This window comes from Drosophila ananassae, chromosome XL (genome assembly GCF_017639315.1).
Source record: "Drosophila ananassae strain 14024-0371.13 chromosome XL, ASM1763931v2, whole genome shotgun sequence".
Classification (NCBI taxonomy): Eukaryota; Metazoa; Arthropoda; class Insecta; order Diptera; family Drosophilidae; genus Drosophila; species Drosophila ananassae.
Window position 1 is genome coordinate 18,905,954 of NC_057931.1, and position 16,700 is coordinate 18,922,653.

The 16,700-nt window shown below is 36.8% G+C and overlaps 1 protein-coding gene and 1 long non-coding RNA gene across 2 annotated transcripts in view; both read left to right on the forward strand.

Moving 5' to 3' along the window:
- LOC6504327 (neuronal acetylcholine receptor subunit alpha-7) overlaps positions 1-16,700 on the forward strand; it is a 577,668-nt gene that overhangs the window by 442,893 nt on the left and 118,075 nt on the right. The window lies entirely within an intron of this gene.
- Positions 10,946-13,130, forward strand: LOC116656400. The gene is made up of 3 exons (XR_004311368.2): positions 10,946-11,167; positions 11,753-12,586; positions 12,652-13,130. It is a non-coding gene; the product is annotated as an uncharacterized LOC116656400 (long non-coding RNA).

Below are 16,700 nucleotides of genomic sequence, written 5' to 3' on the forward strand. Positions count from 1 at the left end.
TGTTTAATTCTTTGATTAATTGAAGGGAGAGGACTTCGTTAATTTTAGGGTTTACCGCTGACAGTTGGAAAAGCGGAGGTTCGGGGTCTACCACAGTGACCTCTTTCGTTCTATAGATGTTTTCGCCGATCTGTACTGTGGAGTTCCTGTGCTGGATGATGAAGGATCCTTGAAGATTAAGGTTCTTTCAGCATCAGTGTTCCTGGTAGTAATTCCTCTAAATTAGGCACATGTTGACTGTTGATTGCCTTGCATTCCGGTGGTCTTAGGTTTAATAAAGCGCTCACGCAAGTGTCGTTGTTTAAGTCTTACAGTTCATCCCTAACACAAATGGTTCTATCATTATGCAATTCACATGGTTTTGATATCGCGAATAGTTCCTTTTTACATTCTAACATGTTTTCATATTTTATGTCATATATTATATGGGCCTTTTTTACTGCTTTGACTAATAGGGTTCTACAGATTTCATTACTTATTATTGGGAAACTTATGATATACAGAAGCGATTTATTATTCGATGCAACGACATTTAATTTCTATTCTTGTAATCACTTCTTGCCCTAATCATCGCTTAGCCGTAGTTTTATTATTAATTTGTTAAAGACGATTAGATTAAGCTGCCATTTGGGTAGCAGTGCGCTAATCATATGAATAAAATTTCTACATATATAAAAGTAAATAAAAAAAAAAATTATCATGGTGGTCCGGTGTTCCTGCCAACCATTTCCATGCCGTTCCTAGGATTTCTATTGCTCTTTTTTGTCTATTGCTTGTTTTTACTTTGAGAAGGTTTTGTTTTATCTTATTTAATTCGTAAGACAGGTAGGGGTAAAGATGATGTGATGGTGTGAGGCTGTTTAGTCCTTTGCTAAGTTCGTCAAATGTATTGTCGTATTCTTTTAGGTCGAATGTATGGATGATTTTGAATGCTCCCTCTTGTTTGGCCGCACGCCCAGTCTCAGAGATCACTTGTAAATTTGAATAATCAAGTAGACAGGCTGAGGCAAGTTGGTATGAAAAGTCTGAAAGTTAGTTTCTGATGTTATTCTTGTGTATTATTTTCCCGGATTGAGTTTTTATTGTAGTGTTATTATTTTCTTTCACTGTTTCTTTTTTATAGCATGGAGTAAGTTTGGTACCTAGTCTCATATTGTTTTGGCTGTACTTTATCCTGATTATGGTATTCTAAGTCGGCTACTTGTTTTTTTTTTATTTTTTCCCTGATTTCGGTCCGCAGTTTCTCTATGTCTTCTGTGGTGTTCGGAGTGGACCTTCTGATAAACACCTCAACTGGTTTTTCCTTTTTTACTGAATGGATGGACCTATTGTATTCTTCGACTGATTTGAAAATTAGGTCTAAGATAGCATCTACTCCCGTTGGCTTTTTTGATGCATCTCATGATTTCCGAAAGTGTTGAATGAAATCGTTCTACCTGACCGTTACTGGTTAAAGCGTTTGGGGCTGTTGTATGGACTGATATTTCAAGTTGATCTTCTAAAAGGAATCGAATCGCCGCAGAGTTTAAGGCCTGTTCGTTGTCCATTACTACCCACTTGGGCATGCCGAATGCTATCAGCATTTCTCTCAAAGGCGCTTTAATGTCCTCGGAGGCCCTTGAGTTTAGTATCTTGATTTGGGCGTATTATGAGAACTTGTCGAAACCGATTAGAATATTATTTTTTTCTGTAATATAAATGTCTATGTGGATGATTTCTCCTGGGTACTTAGGGATGGGAGCTGGTTGGATTGCCCCCTTCGGTGGGTGTCTGTCGTATTTGGATTCTCTACATGTTTGACAGGATTGGACTATTGCCTGAATTTTCCTATTTTTATTTTGTTTTCGTTTGCGTCTCTGTGTGCCCTTTTGTGTTCTAATGTAATTATCTGATTCTGAGTTGTTTCTAAAGGTACATCTTCAACTTGATTACTAGTCCTAACTTTGTAAGACTTGAAGTGTGTAGGATAAATAGCTTGCATTTTTTTCCATTATTTCTTCTAAAGTGTAGATACCGTTGATTATTCTGGGATCTAATCGGGCTCGGAGTATATTAATGATTTCCTGTTCTGTGTAAGAAATTATTTTTATTATATGGCGATGAAAAGTTGGAAATGGAATTTCGAAGTTATACGCATCAGTGTTTTCTTTTAATAAAAAAATTTGGGTTTTAAATGAGTTGATCGGGGCTTCTACTGAGAATACTAAATTATGTGAGGAACTTTCTTCGCTGTGGATTGTAGAGTCTGAATGGATTGAATTAACTTCTGGTCGGGCTCTAGATAGGGCGTCTGCTACTACGTTAGCTACACCGGGCTTGCATTTAATTTCTGGTCTGTATTCGCCGATATTGTCCCTCCAGCGATTTAGCTTGGCATTGTGGTTATTTGCACTATTTGAAAAGGTCAGGGGTTGGTGGTCTGTTTAAATTGTCACTTTCGAATTTCCGTACAGATCATGCCTTAAGCTTTGAAGAGCCCATACGATTGCTAACATTTCCCTTTTGTTCGTTGCGTAATTTTCTTCGGTTTTCGAGAGGGTACGGGATGTGAATATTATTGTTCTATGGTGGATGATTTCTCCTGGGTACTTAGGTATGGGAGCTGGTTGGATTGCCCCCTTCGGTGGGTGTCTGTCGTATTTGGATTCTCTACATGTTTGACAGGATTGGACTATTGCCTGAATTTTCCTATTTTTATTTTGTTTTCGTTTGCGTCTCTGTGTGCCCTTTTGTGTTCTAATGTAATTATCTGATTCTGAGTTGTTTCTAAAGGTACATCTTCAACTTGATTACTAGTCCTAACTTTGTAAGACTTGAAGTGTGTAGGATAAATAGCTTGAATTTTTTTCCATTATTTCTTCTAAAGTGTAGATACCGTTGATTATTCTGGGATCTAATCGGGCTCGGAGTATATTAATGATTTCCTGTTCTGTGTAAGAAATTATTTTTATTATATGGCGATGAAAAGTTGGAAATGGAATTTCGAAGTTATACGCATCAGTGTTTTCTTTTAATAAAAAAATTTGGGTTTTAAATGAGTTGATCGGGGCTTCTACTGAGAATACTAAATTATGTGAGGAACTTTCTTCGCTGTGGATTGTAGAGTCTGAATGGATTGAATTAACTTCTGGTCGGGCTCTAGATAGGGCGTCTGCTACTACGTTAGCTACACCGGGCTTGCATTTAATTTCTGGTCTGTATTCGCCGATATTGTCCCTCCAGCGATTTAGCTTGGCATTGTGGTTATTTGCACTATTTGAAAAGGTCAGGGGTTGGTGGTCTGTATAAATTGTCACTTTCGAATATCCGTACAGACAATGTCTTAAGCTTTGGAGAGCCCATACGATGGCTAACATTTCCCTTTCGTTCGTTGCGTAATTTTCCTCGGTTTTCGAGAGGGTACGGGATATGAATGTTATTGGTCTATGGTTCTGTTCTAAAACGGCTCCTATGGCAAAATTTGATGCGTCTGTGGTCAGTTGGAATTCCTTCATGAAGTCTGGGTACGCTAGTGTTACATTCCTAGATATGTGTGTTTTTAAGTTTTTCGAATGCACCCGTTGCTTCTTTGTCCAGGTTAATGGCTATTCTGCTTGAATTGTATTTGGATACGCGTCCTTCTTCTCCCCTTAGGAGGGCAGTTAAATCTTCGCGTAATCTTTAATACATCTCCTATAATAGCTTGTCATTCCTAAAAATGGTCGAAGTTCCTTTAGTGTTTTGGGTATTGGGAAGTTTTTAATTGTTTTGATTTTTTCGGTGTTGATTTTAATACCCTCTTCTGAAATCGTGTATCCTAGAAAATCGAATTCTTTTTTGAAAAAGTGGCATTTGTCGATTTGTATCCTCATATTGGCTTTTTGTAATGTTAGAAACACTTTGTTCAAGTTTTCGGCATGATCGTTTTCTGTTTTGCTGAGAACGATGATGTCGTCGACGTACACATAACAGATTTTCCCTATGTGTTCTCGCAAAATGTCATCTAGAGCTCTTTGAAATATGGCTGGTGAGTTTTTTATTCCAAATGGTAATCTGGTAAATTCATATTTGCCTCCATTCACTGCGAATGCAGTTTTTTCCATGTCTGACTCTTTAAGTGGTATTTGATGAAATCCACTTTTTAAGTCTAGTACTGAGAAGAATCTCTTGTTTCCTAATTGTGCGATTATTTCGCCTATTTCAGGAATGGGGTACCGATCGGATATTTTTACCTCATTGAGCTTTCTATAATCAATCACTAGCCTGTATTTTTGTTTATCATTAGTGTCGGTTTTTTTCGGGACTACCCAAACTGGTGCATTATAGGGTGACCGTGAGGGTCTAATAATGCCATCCTGCAGCATTTCTTGAATTTGTTGTTCTACTTCTTGCCTAAGCGATGCCGGATATGGGTAGTGCTTTCCGTAGACAGGGGTATCGGAGGAAGTTCTAATTTCACCTACAACTCTGTTAGTGTAAGTTAGTTTAGTTTCAGGATCGGCGAAAACGTTTTTATGGGTGTCGGTAAATTTTTTGATTATTTCTCTTTGAGTTTCTGTCATATGTTCGTCTGTTGGTCTGATCCTGTTTACGGCTTGTGCCTCTAATTGATGGATTTTAATTCCCTCCCTCCTACTGAATTTACTGTAAAGTTGTTACTATTGGGTTTAGGGCTTGGTACTAGTTTCGCTTGAATGTAATTTTGATTTGAGCTAACTTTGTAAGACTTGAAGTGTGTAGGATAAATAGCTTGCATTTTTTTCCATTATTTCTTCTAAAGTGTAGATACCGTTGATTATTCTGGGATCTAATCGGGCTCGGAGTATATTAATGATTTCCTGTTCTGTGTAAGAAATTATTTTTATTATATGGCGATGAAAAGTTGGAAATGGAATTTCGAAGTTATACGCATCAGTGTTTTCTTTTAATAAAAAAATTTGGGTTTTAAATGAGTTGATCGGGGCTTCTACTGAGAATACTAAATTATGTGAGGAACTTTCTTCGCTGTGGATTGTAGAGTCTGAATGGATTGAATTAACTTCTGGTCGGGCTCTAGATAGGGCGTCTGCTACTACGTTAGCTACACCGGGCTTGCATTTAATTTCTGGTCTGTATTCGCCGATATTGTCCCTCCAGCGATTTAGCTTGGCATTGTGGTTATTTGCACTATTTGAAAAGGTCAGAGGTTGGTGGTCTGTATAAATTGTCACTTTCGAATATCCGTACAGACAATGTCTTAAGCTTTGGAGAGCCCATACGATGGCTAACATTTCCCTTTCGTCCGTTGCGTAATTTTCCTCGGTTTTCGAGAGGGTACGGGATATGAATGTTATTGGTCTATGGTTCTGTTCTAAAACGGCTCCTATGGCAAAATTTGATGCGTCTGTGGTCAGTTGGAATTCCTTCATGAAGTCTGGGTACGCTAGTGTTACATTCCTAGATATAAGTGTGTTTTTAAGTTTTTCGAATGCACCCGTTGCTTCTTTGTCCAGGTTAATGGCTATTCTGCTTGAATTGTATTTGGATACGCGTCCTTCTTCTCCCCTTAGGAGGGCAGTTAAATCTTCGCGTAATCTTTAATACATCTCCTATAATAGCTTGTCATTCCAAAAAATGGTCGAAGTTCCTTTAGTGTTTTGGGTATTGGGAAGTTTTTAATTGTTTTGATTTTTTCGGTGTTGATTTTAATACCCTCTTCTGAAATCGTGTATCCTAGACAATCGAATTCTTTTTTGAAAAAGTGTCATTTGTCGATTTGTATCCTCATATTGGCTTTTTGTAATATTAGAAACACTTTGTTCAAGTTTTCGGCATGATCGTTTTCTGTTTTGCTGAGAACGATGATGTCGTCGACGTACACATAACAGATTTTCCCTATGTGTTCTCGCAAAATGTCATCTAAAGCTCTTTAAAATATGGCTGGTGAGTTTTTTATTCCAAATGGTAATCTGGTAAATTCATATTTGCCTCCATTCACTGCGAATGCAGTTTTTTCCATGTCTGACTCTTTAAGTGGTATTTGATGAAATCCACTTTTTAAGTCTAGTACTGAGAAGAATCTGTTGTTTCCTAATTGTGCGATTATTTCGCCTATTTCAGGAATGAGGTACCGATCGGATATTTTTACCTCATTGAGCTTTCTATAATCAATCACTAGCCTGTATTTTTGTTTATCATTAAAGTCGGTTTTTTTCGGGACTACCCAAACTGGTGCATTATAGGGTGACCGTGAGGGTCTAATAATGCCATCCTGCAGCATTTCTTGAATTTGTTGTTCTACTTCTTGCCTAAGCGATGCCGGATATGGGTAGTGCTTTCCGTAGACAGGGGTATCGGAGGAAGTTCTTATTTCACCTACAACTCTGTTAGTGTAAGTTAGTTTAGTTTCAGGATCGGCGAAAACGTTTTTATGGGTGTCGGTAAATTTTTTGATTATTTCTCTTTGAGTTTCTGTCATATGTTCGTCTGTTGGTCTGATCTTGTTTACGGCTTGTGCCTCTAATTGATGGATTTTAATTCCCTCCCTCCTACTGAATTTACTGTAAAGTTGTTACTATTGGGTTTAGGGCTTGGTACTAGTTTCGCTTGAATGTAATTTTGATTTGAGCCGGTGTCAATTAAGAATTTCAGAGTTTTGCCGTTCCCGATAGTTACCTTAAAATAGGGTAAAGAGGAACGGTTTATTCTAAAAAATATAATTCTGACATATCAATGGATTCCTGTTGTTCGGATTCCGCTTGCCATGAAGCTTCTTCATCCAGCTCATTTATTCCATTCTCTTCCGATAACTGAAAATATTCATGTTCCTCATCTACCTCTGGTTGTATATTGAACGGGCTTTGCATTTTATTCGTATTTTAAAAATTTGTGTTGCTCAGGGGTCGTTTCCCTACAAAATTGTTGTCCTGAGACCTATTCATATAGTTAACGTGGCGTGAACGAATAGACTGGTCTACGATCATGGGTGTTGGCTTTGGTTGGGGTCTGGGAGGGGGGTTGGGGTTAAAGAAAGCTTGCGCTCCTGGTTGATTTGTCTGGGTTTGGTTGGGTGGGTTAGGTCGGTTTGGTGTTGTTTCAAATATCCTTGGTGGGATTGCGGGTTTTTTACTTGGCTTGGGTAATAGTACAGATTTGGTAGAAAATTTGGTTTGGTCATTCGGGGTAGGGCTTGTGGCGGATACCCTCTAGTGGGTATGTTTTTTGGTGTTTGGCCATTCCTAGTGTTCTGATTCTCTATTAGGTTGCAAAGATGTAATGCATGTCCTAAGTCGTGGGGTTCTTTGATAGCCAGAAGTTTGGAAAGATTGCCGTTCAGGCCTCTTACAAATGTATCCAGTGCTTTCTCTCTATACAGTGCTGTTAGTGCCTATATAGTTTCCTGAGATGCTTCGAGATTCCCAATTTGGTTCAAAATCAAAGAAAGTTGTTGGCTTGATAGAATTCGGCTATCGAGTTGCTGCCTTGGTTAAGTGCATACAACTGATATTCTAGTGTCTTTAAGTCTCTCCTATCAGCAAAGTGTGCAGTCAGACACTTCGATATTGCCTCCCAGTCCAAGGGTGTTTCGAGGACAGCATCTGCTTGACCGACGATTTTGTTCCTAATTGCTAATATTATGCCGTAATATTTTGAGGACCCCTTTTTACTGTCATAAGTTTTTAAAACCCTTTCTACTATGTCCGGTAATTTATCTAACTCGCCAATATTGTGGGCTAGTTCCCTTTTAATTATTTGGTCTGAAAAGTTTGAAAAGTCCTTGTTTGGAATAATGATTTCTTTAACCAACCCAGCTAGGTTCTCTTGAAGTATGTCCCTAATTTTCTCTTCAATGTCTTTTTCCGTCAGTAGTTTCGAACTCGTCCTTACAGAGGACGGAGGTCCTGCAAAATTTCCCATCCTATCAACCAAGTCCTATTCAGTCATTTTAATGAGGTTTTTAATGGATGATCGTTAATGGTCTTATGAGGGTTAATTGATCGGATGGCAAACGAATTATATTTAATTTTTTTCTCAAAATTCTAGTTTAAATCTTCGTTAGGTTTTCAATTGGAACTTATGTTATTAATTTGTCTGTTTTGCTTGGGATTTCCTTAAAATTATTTTGTATATCCTTTTTAATACTATATAACATTTTTTTTTTTTTTTTGTCAAAATTTCTTGATGAGGTTTTCCTCTTATTTTTGATTTGAGCTATTATTTTTTTGTTTGTGATTTTAATCTTTTCTCATAAAATTTTTTTGTTTCGAATATTTCCTAACTAGCTTACATTAAAATCATTTCGGCGTGCGATCGTGCCGATAGGTTCGGCTGATTCCTTTTTGTCCCACGCAGCAACGATTCCTCCTTTGTGTGGGTCTACTCCTCTCTACCTCCTCTATTCCTGGATCACGTTCCATTGAACGGGTACTGAAGGGATCACGGCGATAAAAATTGGACCCTGGTTTTTCCGCTAGGTACACTTCCATTAGGAGTGCGTTGTAGCGTTTCTTTTTTAACGGCACTTTTGCACTTCCGAATCGCGGTGTTTGGCGTTTTCTTAATTAATTGAAGATATAGCCGAGCGTCGGGATTTTTTTACCCATCTGAACGAGATTCGGAACTTGTATCCTTTCGCGGTTTTTCAGGTCCCCAGATTGTTTGTTCGTGTAGCAGTACATGCATTTCGGCTTAGCTAGCTGGTTTTTGCTTGCTTCGGTCAGTCGGTCATTCTTCCCGCTGATAATGCTGATTTCTGCTTCTGGCGCCTTCTAATAGTGCTGGGTTATTAGGTTGGATATTGTTTTGAGCTTATTGCTAATAGTTAAGTGGGTTTGTATATTGCAACATGCTGATGCACATTGATTGGATCGAATTACTAAGTGTGCATGTAGGGTAGTAGGTCTTGGCACTAGGTGCCAACTTAAGACTTGAAGTGTGTAGGATAAAAAGCTTGAATTACCGTTGATAAGTTTGGGATCTAATCGGACTAGGAGTATATTTATGATTTCTTGTTCTGTGTAAGAAATCCTTTTTATTATATGGCGATGGGAAGTTGGAAATGGAATTTCGAAGTTATACGCATCAGTACGCATCATGTTTTCTTTTAATAAAAAAATTTGGTTTTTAAATACGTTGATCAGGGCTTCTACTGAGAATACTAAATTATGTGAGGAACTTTCGTCCCTGTGGATTATAGAGTCTGGATGGATTGAATTAATTTCTGGTCGGATTCTGGATAGGGCGTCTGCTACTACATTAGCCACACCGGGCTTGTATTTAATCTCGCTTGTATTTAATCTATATTCGCCGATAATGTCTCTCCAGCGTTTGAGCTTGGCATTATGATTATTTGCACTATTCGAAAAGGTCAGGGGTTGGTGGTCTGTTTAAATTGTCACTTTCGAATTTCCGTACAGATCATGCCTTAAGCTTTGAAGAGCCCATACGATTGCTAACATTTCCCTTTTGTTCGTTGCGTAATTTTCTTCGGTTTTCGAGAGGGTACGGGATGTGAATATTATTGTTCTATGGTTCTGTTCTAAAACGGCTCAGTTGGAATTTAGCTGGAATTCCTTCGTAAAGTTATTCGCTAATGTTACGAAGGTTATGAAACTTGAAGCGTGTTTTTAAGTTTTTCGTATGCACCCGCTGCTTTTTTGTCTATGTTTATGGCTAAATGGCTTGACTTATATATGTGGATACGCGTCCTTCTTCTCCCCAAAGGAGGACAATTAGAGGGTTGGCTATCTTCGCGTAATCCTTAATAAATCTCCTATAATAGCTTATCATTCCTAAAAATGATCAAAGTTCCTTTAGTGTTTTGGGTATTGGGAAGTTTTTAATTACCTTGGTTTTTTCGATGCTGGTTTTAACTCCCTCTTCTGGAATCGTATATCCCAGAAAATGTACTTCTTTTTAAAAAAATTTCCATTCGTCGGTTTGTATCCTCATATTGGCTTTTTGTAATGTTTGAAACACTTTGTTCAAGTTCTCGATATGATCATTTTCTGTTTTTCTGAACGTACACATAACAGATGTGCAAAATGTCATCTAATGCTCTTTGAAATATGGATTTAGGATTTCCTCTTTGAAATATTGAAGTTTGGATTAAGGATTTCCTTAACCAACCCAGCTAGGTTCTCTTCAAGTATGTCCCTAATGTTCTCTTCCATGTCTTTTTTCTTTCAGTAGTTTCGGACTCGTCCTTACAGAGGATGAAGGTCCTGCAGGATTTCCTATCCTACCTAACAAGTCTTGTTCAGTCATTTTAATGAGGTTTTTAATGGATGATCGTTAATGGTCTTATCAGGGTTAATTGGTCGGATGTCAAACGAATTATTTTTATTTTTTTCTAAAAATTCTAGTTTTAAATCTTCGTAAGGGTTTTTTCAATTGGAGCTTATGTTATTAATTTGTGGGTTTCGTCTGAGATTCCCTTAAAATTATTTTTGTACCCTTGCAGAGGGTATTATAATTTTGGTCAAAAGTGTGCAACGCAGTGAAGGTGACATCTCCGACCCTATATTCTTGATTAGGATCACACAAAAATGTGTAAATAAAATAAACGAAACAAACGAAATAAAATTCTAAATATCATGCAAGCGACCGTATGTGTACATCAAACGCTGATAAGGCACCGGGTTTGCTTGTGAGTGACAATTTACAACTATTATACCAACATGCTGCTGTGTGCGATGACCGTATATGTGAACATCAATCGCTGATAAGGCACCGGTATCATTAATACACAGCAGCTCAAAAAAAGGAAAAACGATAAGTAAATCAAAAATTCGACATATCAAAGTGCTGTGTGTGGCGATCGTGTGTGTGTCGGGGAGCACTTGGTGCACGAGAGAGTACGAGTATGCTTTTTGGGTATTTCATCGGAATAGTTATTTCATCACTATGCTAATATTGCATCAGCCTATAGCTTAATTGCGATTGGTTGTAGTTTTGCATTTCTGAAAACAACCGTTATGTCGCGGCGACAACCTGGCGTCGCTGTGGCCGAGCGTGGTTCACTGAAGAAGGAGAATACTAAGGAAATAGATCAGTCGAACATTAGACTTCGTTGTGACCAAAACTCTCTGCGTTAGAACAAAAAAAAAAAAAATAACAACGTGCCCTCAAATATCACTGATTCGCCAATGTGTACATCAATCGCCGACAACGCAAAGGGACAATCCGCACACAGTGGTTTACAAGTTGTGTAAGTTTACAAGTTGAGTAAGTTGTGTGATTAACGACCGTATATGTGTACAACAATCGCTGTTAAGGCACCGGTATCGTTTTCTTTTACCAATTTACACAAACGCTAATGTATTATTAGGAAATACATAAAAACAAGAATACGAAAAAAAAAATATAAAAAAAAACAAAAGATTAAATTAAACCTGCACAAATATTATACGGTTCCCTTTGGCAAATATCAAGCAAACATGTATGTATGTACGTATTTGTGTTAGGCCGCTTGTGAAACTCTTGTTGCGTCGCCGTGCAGTGACTGCCGCCAAGAGCCGATGACGCGCCAGAGTGGCGGAGCGACACTTGATGCCGCGTTGGCTTGTACACTGTTGAATTCTTTTTACGCACCACGCACCACAAAATAGAACCATATTAGAGAAATTAATCAAAGGAAACTGTTATACATATGTTATATATAAAAAAAAAATAATAAGAAAAAGAAGAAAAAACAACAAAACATTCCACGAACAACTTAACGTTTATTGTTGTCACATGTTCACTAACCCCTAAAAAAAATATATATATATTTACTAAATCACATACATTACAGTTGAAGTCGATAAAACAACAACAAAGGTGGAAGGAAACATACAACTTTCACTAAACACAGGGAAGCAAGGAAAAGAGGGAACTGCGTATCGGATACACACTACAGCCAGATTTCTTATCAATACATGTAACAAAAAAACACCATTAGTAACACATGCTAGTTCAATTCCAAAACAATATTCCCACCAACGCTATGGATTTCGGTAACGCATCTGGCCACTAAGTCCCACCCTTAGCAATTTATCGACTTCCACAAACACAAGCCTGAATCTACAACAACTACTAGCCCTTGTTCATCAACTACCCACATACGAAGGCCCACCTGACAACCTTGATAGATTCGTTAGTAGAGTAGAACAACTACTTTTGTTAGCCGGATCAGTGGGCCAAGCAACTTGCGGACAGTACTTACTGAGAGCTATCCGTGACAAAATTAAAGGCAGGGTGGACGAGGCGCTGTGTGTCTGAGATGTACTCCTCAGTTGGGATGACATCAAAACAAACCTCAAGCGGCTACACTCTAATAAACCATTCACGTTGACCACAGACGCAAGTAACTATGCGATAGGCTCTGTGTTGTCACAAGGCCCGACACTAATGACAGACCCATATCTTTCGCTAGCAGGACACTATCGGATACGGAAATCCGCTATTCTACGATAGAGAAAGAAATGCTAGCTATTATTTGGTCTGTACGTCATTTCAGACCATACCTTTTCGGGCGTAGATTCAAAATAGTCACGGACCATAAGCCATTAATCTGGTTAGAAAATCTGAAAGGCCAGAATCCAAAACTACTTCGATGGAAGTAAAAAACACCTGGCAAAAACACAAGGTAGACAAAAAAGCCCACATTAACAAGAAATAATCTACAAAAAATTTTTCTTTGAAAATGCACAGAACTCCTTCTTTGACGAACTTGGGGAAGACAGAAATAATATTTCTTCATTTAAGTTAACACAGGAGTTAACACACCCCTTTCCACAGCCACAGAGAGAGAACGCAGACCCGGCAACTGCAAGACCAGCGTCGATGGACAACAACAAGATCGCCAACGCAAGAACTTTGACGAATACCCACTACTCTTGTTCACTCATACATATACCCGTTCACACTTCTTTATAAAAAAAGATCATTCTTATTTTGTACTCCAAGCAACACAGTCACTTTATTTGCAAGCCTTCCTTTCAACATTTTAAAAAGCGATAATCTCATACGAGATCTCCTCTACTCCCTCGGACACGAGACTGTAACTCGCGTGACTGAACTTAGCATTTTATTAGCTACTTCAGTATTATTTTGTATTTGTCACTTTAAGTTTTAACTCATATATTGCCTTTTTTCGTCACCAAAATTGGTATCAGATATTTTGGTTATATTACCTTGTCAAGAGATTTTTATACCCTTGTAGAGGGTATTATAATTTTGGTCAAAAGTGTGCAGCGCATTGAAGAAGACATTTCCGACCCTATAAAGTATGTATATTCTTGATCAGGATAACCTCCTAAGTCGATTTAAGCATGTCCGTAGGTACGTCTGCCTGCTGGTTTCAAACTAGTCTCTTAGTTTTAAAGCTATCGAGTTGAAACTTTGCATACATGTTATCCAACTCCTAGCTTAACTAATCTAATGCAATATATAAACATAATTTTAAAATCATAGAAGCCTCTGCTGGATGAGTCATATCCTGTTTGTCAATCTTTCCCATTCAAATCTGACACCAAGCAATTATCCCAGACTAAACATTCAGCGCTAGCTGTAATCATATTTCCGAAACTTTTCCACGGTCTGAGCCAAAGTAGTAAACAAGTGAACCGGCTCGCCGCCGACAGTCCGAATTTGATATATCCTCCGATGTCATTAGTTTTCACCAATGAGTGAAATATTGCGTCAGCCAATTGTCCGCTCTCTTAATGTCTCTTAGACATTGATCTAGATTTACAAATAGCCCTTTTTGAGGTTTCTCTCTTAAGCCGAGGTTTGATGGTAAACCGATAAGATCAGCACAGGCAGTCTTGTTTTGACACAGTCTAGAATCGGGATCGCTCTAAGATCTAAGTAATATATATCGTGGAGTAATAAGTGGGCTTAGCGTTAAAAGTAGATTTAAGTGAAAGTTTGTAAAAAATAAAAATAAAATAAAAATTATTTTTTTAAAAAGTAAACTTCGGAACAAATTTAATTGGCGCCCAACGTGGGGCCATGCTAAAAAAGGGTGTTTCAAAAATAAAAAATTAATAAAATAAAAAAAATTAATTTAAACAGAAACATCGGCGTAGTCTTAAGAAAACACATAAGTTCCCTTAGAAAATCGGTGAAAGTTAACCCACAAAAGACAACTCCCAAAAAGATTCTATTAAACAAAAAAAATTAAAAAAGAAAAACAAAAAAAAAAAAAAAATTAAATGAAATAAAATTAAATATCCAAAATAACGTTTCAAAAAAACAATAAATATTGATAACAAAAAAACCAAGACAAAAAAAACAGTGTTAAAATCACAAAAAGACAATCAAAAACAAACTCCAATAAAACAGTGAAACAAAAATCACAAAAAGACAAAAAAAAACCAAAGAAATAAAAAATTAAATAAAACTAAATAAAACACTAATAATAAGAAAGTGTTAAAAAAACAACAAATTGTAAAAATCGCAAGAAAGTGTAAAAATATAACAAAAAATAAAAAAAATCTCAAAATAATATCCATCGAAGGAAGAATAAAGAAGACGCATAGAAGAGACGAAATCAAATAGCTACGAAGCCGCTGAAGAACAAGAAGACATCAGGGAACCATAAAAGAACTATCAACGCCGTGAGGATAATCATAATTATTAGTAATTAATATTAGACATAATATCAAAAAATTCATACCATACATTACAAAAAAGAAATTACTAAAAATAAAACAATCTGGAAGATATAATTAAAAGTTTAGAAAATTTAAACATGGCAAACGGAGGTGGAGCTAAAACACACATGATACGTAGTGGACTAGGTAGTAGCAGTAGCATAACGATGGAATTAATAAACAGGCTAATTAACGTCCAATTGAATGACTTAAATGCAAAGGTGGATGATCTAACATCGAAGTTAGAAAATAAAAGCAATTCAGTAGAAGATTACAAGATTCAGATAATTGACCCGAACGTTACCTGTGAAACAACTTTGGAGGTGATAAAAGCACTTCCCAAATTTTACGGAGAGCAAACCCAATATGTAGGCTGGCGAGAGGCAGCAGAAACAGCAATGGGGTTATATAAAATAAACAGTGAGCAATACTTTATAGCATTAACAATATTAAGAAATAAAATCATGGGAACGGCTCATGATGCGCTTACAAACCATGGTACGGTGTTGAATTTTAAAGCCATATTGTCTAGACTGGATTTTATCTACAATGATAGAAGACCAATCCACGTACTAGAAGCAGAGTTAAGCATCCTAAGACAAGGAAAATGGTCAGTAACAGAATTCTATAATGAGGTCAATAAAAAAATGACCTTATTAATAAATAAAACCATTATGACATATGGTAAAGAAAGCGAAATCACAAAAGAAACAAAAAAAATAATTAGAAATAACGCATTAAGAATCTTTATCTCAGGTTTGAACGGATCAATCTCAGAAACCCTGTTCTCATTAAACCCAACTGATCTTCCCAATGCCTTAGCAAAAGTTCAAGAGCTCGAGTCAAATAATTTTAAAGCTCAATTTGCTAATAGATATTATGGCTTTCAAACTGAAACAAATAAACAAGCCAATTTCTTGAGGTTCAATCCAGCCCAGCAAAAACCGAATTATAATAAACCACGGGCAGGTTATCAATGGGTAAACCATCAAAACCAAAATTGGCCTCAGCGTAATAATCATGATAATAATAATTTCCAAAGACAAAATTTCCAAGGTCAACAAAAGGAAGAACCGATGGAAATAGATCCAATACAGATTCTTAATAGACCTAGATGGCAGTCAAATAATTTCCGTCAAGGAAATTATGCAGTCCAAAACCAAGAACGTCCGTCGTGGCAGACGCGTTATCAAGGATACAAATCAATAATCTAACCGAAACGGATTTATCAGATAATGAATCAGAACATAATACAATTCATTCCGCGGAAAGCAGTTTTGAGAATGTAATTGAAGAGACAAAAAAGCCACTGAATCAATTCAAAGTTCAACTCTTAATCACAACTGGAAGATTCACAATTTACGAGTCAATAGACATATTCAATAACAAAAGACATATTATTGAATATGACACTCCAGAAAATTTAGTATCTATTTTGAGAGAATACATTCAGCCAAATGTAACTGTAGGCATCCATTGCACACTAGAGGATTTATATATTATACAAAAACCATTAAAAGATAACTTTGTAAACAAATTTCTTTTTACAAAAATTTTTGTACAAGACGTGGAGAACGATGAGGATAAAGCCATAACACAGTGTTACAAAAATGACAAAAGTGAATGAACTTTTGAAGTGACATAGTAGGAATTGTTCATTGGGTCGAGTATATCACAAAACCATTTTTGAAATATTTTTAACACCCTCAAAATCTTGATTTATGGTTAAAAAACCGTTTTTCGGGACTTGTTTGCGCTTAAAAATTCCTGAAGGCGTTTTTTTCAACCGATTTCAAAATTTTTGGTGTTTTTTAATAGTGAAATGTTGTAGCTTTTGAAAAAAAAATATATCTTCGATTTTGTTAAACAGAAAGAACAAAATTTTTACATCTGAAACTGAAGTTTTCGACTTTCGTTCGTGTTTTTCGGATTTTGATGCCAGTTTTTCGGTACAACTTAAAAAAATTCGGCCATTTTTGATACATATCAATGTTGTCTCATTCATTCTGAATAAAACGAGATAAATTTCGTCAAAAAATAATGCAAATTGGTGAAGTTATAACGCTTTTCCCAAAAAAAGTCAATTCAACCTAGCGAGCGCTC